The sequence below is a fragment of the Hevea brasiliensis genome, chromosome 6 (assembly GCF_030052815.1).
Source record: "Hevea brasiliensis isolate MT/VB/25A 57/8 chromosome 6, ASM3005281v1, whole genome shotgun sequence".
Classification (NCBI taxonomy): domain Eukaryota; kingdom Viridiplantae; phylum Streptophyta; class Magnoliopsida; order Malpighiales; family Euphorbiaceae; genus Hevea; species Hevea brasiliensis.
This window is the reverse complement of record NC_079498.1, coordinates 51,392,647-51,398,711: the sequence shown is the minus strand read 5'-3', so window position 1 is coordinate 51,398,711 and position 6,065 is coordinate 51,392,647. Positions and strand designations below refer to the sequence as shown.

The following is a 6,065-nucleotide window of genomic DNA, read 5'->3' as shown; positions in this document are numbered from 1 at the left end:
GGGGTAATTAGTTTCGAATTTTGATTCCTTCTCTGGAGAAGTGTTGAGGTGTGCCAGTAGAAGAGGATGTGAATGGATATCCATATATTTGAGCTAGCTAGTCTTGTGATGTGATTTCTCTTTAGCCTCTGGCTATTGAGATTCTATTTGTTTCGAATGGCGTGATCTAACTGTGGGTTTTATGAAATGTGTTTTGATACTTTGAAATAAACTTGGTTTGAATTAAAATCTCATAATTCATGTTTTGTGTTTAATGCTCATGTTTAGTCAAATTTTTGAATAAATGTGATTTTATTTTTGCATAAAGATTATTTAGTATGTTGTGCACCACTGAGTCCTAGTACTCAGCGATAGCTTCTATTGCTGTCGCAAATACAGAGACTAGAGGAGCAGCAGACTGAGCTGCTAAAGATTGAGGATCATTCAGCTTGAAGTCTTCAGGTATAAATTATACCCCAATTGTAAATATTTCTTTTGATATATGTATTGCATATAAATGTATGGACATGTAAATGGGTCTTGAGCAGCTTGTACAAAATTTGTATGAAGTTTGTAATAAAGTTTAGTTTGTATTTCTTTTGATGTGAAGTTTGTAAGGATGTATATAAATTGTTTTATATCAAATGAAATATGAGTGGAACTATTTTATTTAATTTGAATGAAATGTATTGCTAGTATTTTGAGGAGTATTGAATTTTGAACTTGAGAAATTTATTGAAATCATTGTCAAATTGATTTAGTTTGATTGTGAAATTGAAGTAGTAGTTGAGAAAACTTTTTAGAAGTGCTTTTTACAGGTATTTAAAGAACTGTTTTCTCAAAATACAGACAGAAATCTGTCAAAATTTTTATAAAATTTGTTGAAAAATAAAATGGGCCAAAATTTCCAACTAGCTTTCAACTTAATTACATATTTTAAATACTTATTAGAAATGCTTACCACTTATCAAAAATAAGAAAATTGTTTTAAAATCCCTTGTAGGGTACTTAATGAGTTATCGGTAGGTGAAGTTCGGTAGTTCATTAGGTATTCTACGGGATCATGTTATGCCTTACAGAGGGGTAAGGTGTGACATACGGTCTCTGATTAAGCCATAAGACTCAGAGCATTTCCATTTTCCCTTAGAGATAGAGCAAGGAAGTGGTTACTTTCTCAACCAGCTGGAACATTCACCACATGTGAGAACCTCTCACAAGCCTTTCTAGCAAGGTACTTCCCACTTGCGAAGACTGCAAAGTTGAGAGTTGAACTCAACACCTTTAGGCAAAGGGAAGGTGAATCACTCCATGATGCATGGGAGAGATATAAGGACCTACAGACAGAATGCCCGCACCATGGCATAGAAGATTGGCTCCTGGTTCAAAACTTCTATAATGAACTACTACCCTCTATAAGGAGCATAGTAGATTCAGCAGCAGAAGGTGACCTGATGGAGAAAATAGTGGATCAAGCACTTGAACTTCTGGAGAGGGTCACATATCACAACTATGAGTGGTCGAATGAAAGGGAAAATACAAGGAGAATAGCAGGAATCCTAGAAGTGGATGGCCAAAGCATGATAAATGCTCAATTTGACTAGCTCACAAAGAGGCTTGATAAAATGCAGGGCAATGCTATAGGGATGAACAGTCAATATGATGACAGCTATGGAGGAGGATACATGAGTTTAGAGTACAACAGCTTCAGTGAACTCCCCACAGAACAAATGAACTATGTAAATAATGGAGGAAACTTCAACTAGAGACAGCCCCACAACCCATATTCAAATACATATAACCTTGCATGGAGGAACCACCCAATTTTCTCATGGTCAAATTCTCAGAATCAACCAATAAACAAACAGCAAGGGTATAGACCGCTTGCACCCCTTGGATTTCAGAACAAGGGACAAAACCCTACACAGCCACCGCCACTCCTTCAGAACCAATAGTATAAATCAAGGTCTACTATCGAATCCATGATGGAAAGCTTCCTAGCAAACTAGCAACAGCAAAATGAAATGATCAAACAGCTAGCTTCCAAAATGGACCAACTTGCCACCCACAACAAGATGCTTGAAAATCAAATTGCGCAGCAAGCAACCTCTTGAAGCAAACCTGCTGGTAAACTGCCTAGTCAACTAGAGATGAACCCAAAGGAGCATTGTAAGGCAGTTACATTGAGAAGTGGAAGAATTTTAGAACAATCAGAGGAAGTGCCAACAGGGGAAACCTCTGAAAAATCTAAAAGCCAAACAGAGAAGAAAGAAGAAGAAGCCATTAAGGATTAGGAGAAGGAAACTGGGAAGAAAAAGAAGCTACCAGAGCCATATTAGCTTCCTCTATCTTTTCCTCAGAGATTCCAGAAAACCAAATTGGATAAGCAGTTTGAGAAGATTTTAGAAGTTTTACAAAAACTTTATATCAACATTCCCTTCACTGAAGCACTCTCTCAGATGCCATCCTACACCAAATTCCTTAAAGAAATTCTATCAAAGAAAAGAAAGTTGGAAGACTATGAGACTGTTACTTTAACAGAGGAATGCAGTGCCATATTGCAAAATAAACTGCTTCCAAAGCTCAAGGATACAGGAAGCTTCTCCATACCTTGTCTCATTGGTGACAAGAAAATAGACAAGGCCCTCTGCGACCTTGGGGCAAGTGTGAGTTTAATGCTTCTATCAATATGCCAAAAGCTGGAAGTCGGAGAACTAAAACCCACAATAATTTCATTGTAATTGGCTGATCGGTCCATTAAATATTCTCTGGGAACACTTGAGAACATTCCTATCAAGGTGGGCAAATTCTTCATTCCAGTTGATTTTATTGTCCTTGAGAGGGAAGAGGATGTTCAAATCCCTATCATCTTGGGAAGACCTTTCTTGGCAACTGCCAGAGTAATCATAGACGTAAAAAACGGGCGACTGACTCTTAAGGTAGGGGATGAAGAAGTGGAATTCAACTTATTTGATACAATGAAGCGCAAATTCGAACCTGATGAATGCCTTAGAGTTGACATAGTTGACAAGCAAGTTGAGGAAGAATTTCATAAGACCCATCCTGAAGATCCCCTTGAAGCATGCATTGTGCACAGCCACATAGCGAATGACGAGAACACAACAATAGAAGCTTGTGCACAACATTTAGCAACTCATCCACTCTTACCCTTGGCTCAAGCTTTCAAGGTAGAGGAGCTGGAGGAGGAACAAACCAAAAGCAATATGGAGAAAATTTCTGAAAAGGTAAAACTCAAACCTCTTCCCTCTACGCTAAAGTACGCATTCCTAGACTCAAATTTTGAATATCCTATTATTATTGCTGCCAGTCTATCTAAAATAGAAGAGGAAAAATTGCTAAGAGTGCTTAGGACACATAGCAAGAGCATAGGGTATAAAATAGAAGACCTAAAAGGGATTCATCCTTCCATTTGCATGCATAGGATACCTATGGAAGAAAACAGTAAACCCACTATTGAACATCAAAGTAGACTTAACCCAAACATGAAAAAAGTAGTGAAAAAGGAAATTTTGAAACTATTAGATGCAGGTATTATATACCCGATCTCTGATAGTAAATGGGTTAGTCCAGTGCATGTAGTACCTAAGAAAGGTGGGACAACTATCATTCAAAATGCAAACGATGAATTAATCCCTACTAGGGTAGTTACTGGTTAGCGCATGTGTATAGACTATAGGAAATTGAATAGTGCAACCAGAAAGGACCATTTTCCCCTTCCTTTCATAGATCAAATGCTAGAAAGATTAGTAAAACATTCCTACTTCTGCTGCCTAGATGGGTATTTGGGATTCTTTCAAATCCCTATTCACCCAGAAGACCAAGAAAAGACCACATTCATATGCCCTTATGGAATATTTACATATAGAATAATGCCCTTTGGTCTTTGTAATGCCCCTGCTACTTTTCAGAAATGCATGATGGCTATTTTTTCTGATTATATTGAAAATATCATGGAAGTTTTATGGATGATTTTTCTGTTTATGGCACCACTTTTGATGATTTCTTAGCTAACCTATCCAAAGTGTTGTAAAGATGTGAAGAATCAAACCTAGTCCTGAATTGGGAAAAATGCCACTTCATGGTAAGAGAAGGAATAGTTCTTGGTCACCTGATATCAGAAAGAGGGATTGAAGTTGACAAGGTGAAGGTTAAAATCATTGCAAAGATGCTACCACCAACATCAGTCAAAAGAGTACGGAGCTTTTTGGGACATGCATGCTTCTATAGAAGATTCATCAAAGATTTTTCCAAAATAGCTAAACCATTGACAAATTTATTAAGTCAAGATGTTTCCTTTGATTTTGATGAAAATTGCCGTGTTTCTTTTAGCAAGATAAAAAAAGCCTTGATTTCAGCACCCATTATGCAACCACCTAATTGAGAGCTACCATTTGAAATCCTGTGTGATGCTAGTGATTATGCTGTGGGAGCAGTACTTGTACAAAGGAAAGATAAAAAGCTCCATGCCATCTATTACACCAGCAAGACACTTGATGATGCATAAATCAATTATGCTGCCACAGAAAAGGAATTCCTAGCAGTAGTGTTTGCAATTGATAAATTCAGATCCTACTTAATTGGGTAAAAAGTTATTTTATTCACAGATCATGCTGCCATCTGGTACCTTTTGAACAAGAAGGAGGGGAAACCAAGGCTGATTCAATGGATTTTACTCGTGTAAGAATTTGACCTTGAAATCAATAACAAAAAGGGATCCAAAAATGCAGTAGCTGACCATCTCTCTAGGCTTAAACTAGAATACACATGAGACATCAAGGATTTGCCAATTGATGATTCATTTCCCGATGAGCAATTATTAGCCTTATCCCTAGTTCTTTGGTATGCTAATTTTGTGAATTTTCTTGTGTGCAGGGTCTTACCACCTAACATGACTTATCAGCAAAAGAAGAAATTTTTACATGATGTGCGATACTATACATGGGAGGAACCTCTACTGTACAAGAGATGCAATGATGGGCTGATAAGATGATGCACACCGGAAGAGGATATAGAGAGTATTCTCCATCACTGCCATTCATCACCATATGGGAGACACTTTGGCACCATAAAAATAACAACTAAAATTTTGCAAGCAGGGTTTTACTGGCCTAACCTGTTAAAGGATGTGAGATCCTTTGTGCTGGCATGTGATCAATGCCAAAGAACTGGTAACATTTCTAGAAGGAATGAAATGCCACTGCACGGTATACTCAAGGTGAAAATATTTAATGTGTGGAGGATAGACTTCATGGGCCCATTCCCCTCTTCTTTTGGAAACGAGTATATTTTGGTTGATGTTGATTATGTGTCAAAATAGGCAGAAGCAATAGCCATGCAAACCAATAATGCCAGAGTGGTCACAAAGTTCCTTAAGAAGAACATCTTCATAAGATTTAGTACACCACGAGTGATAATCAGCGATGGAGGAAGTCACTTCTATAACCAACAATTCGAAATGCTATTGAAAAAGTATGGAGTGACTCACAAGGTGGCCGCACCTTATCATCCTCAAACCAGTGGTCAAGTAGAAATTTCAAATAGGGAGCCGAAACAAATCCTAGAAAAAACAGTAAATTGCTCAAGGAAGGATTGGTCTGTGAAGTTAGATGATGCATTATGGGCATACCGCACTGCATATAAAACTCCAATTGCAACGACACCCTTTCAGCTAATCTATGGGAAATCAAGCCAACTCCTTGTCGAACTTGAACACAAAGCCTACTGGGCAATTCAGACCCTGAATTTTGACCTCAAGGCTACTGGTGGAAAAAGACTGCTACAGCTTAATGAGTTGCAAGAAATCCAACAGGATGTGTATGAGAATGCCAAAATCTTCAAAGAAAAGACCAAAAGATGGCATGACAGACGCATAACAAGAAAAGAAATAAGAGAATGAGACCTTGTCCTACTCTTCAACTCCAGATTAAAACTGTTTTCAGGGAAGCTGAAATCAAGATGGTTAGGACCATTTGAGGTTATGCAAATCTTCCCGCATCGAGCTGTGGAAATCTGGAATGAAACCTCAGCAGCATTCAAAGTGAACAGGAAAAGGTTGAAACCATATTTTC

At 37.9% G+C, this 6,065-nt stretch overlaps 1 non-coding gene across 1 annotated transcript; it reads right to left on the bottom strand.

The window, feature by feature from the left end:
* Positions 1-1,235: 1,235 nt before the first annotated feature.
* LOC131181240 (small nucleolar RNA R71) lies at positions 1,236-1,342 on the bottom strand. The gene has a single exon (XR_009149866.1). It is a non-coding gene; the product is annotated as a small nucleolar RNA R71 (small nucleolar RNA).
* Between the last annotated feature and the right edge of the window lie 4,723 nt (positions 1,343-6,065).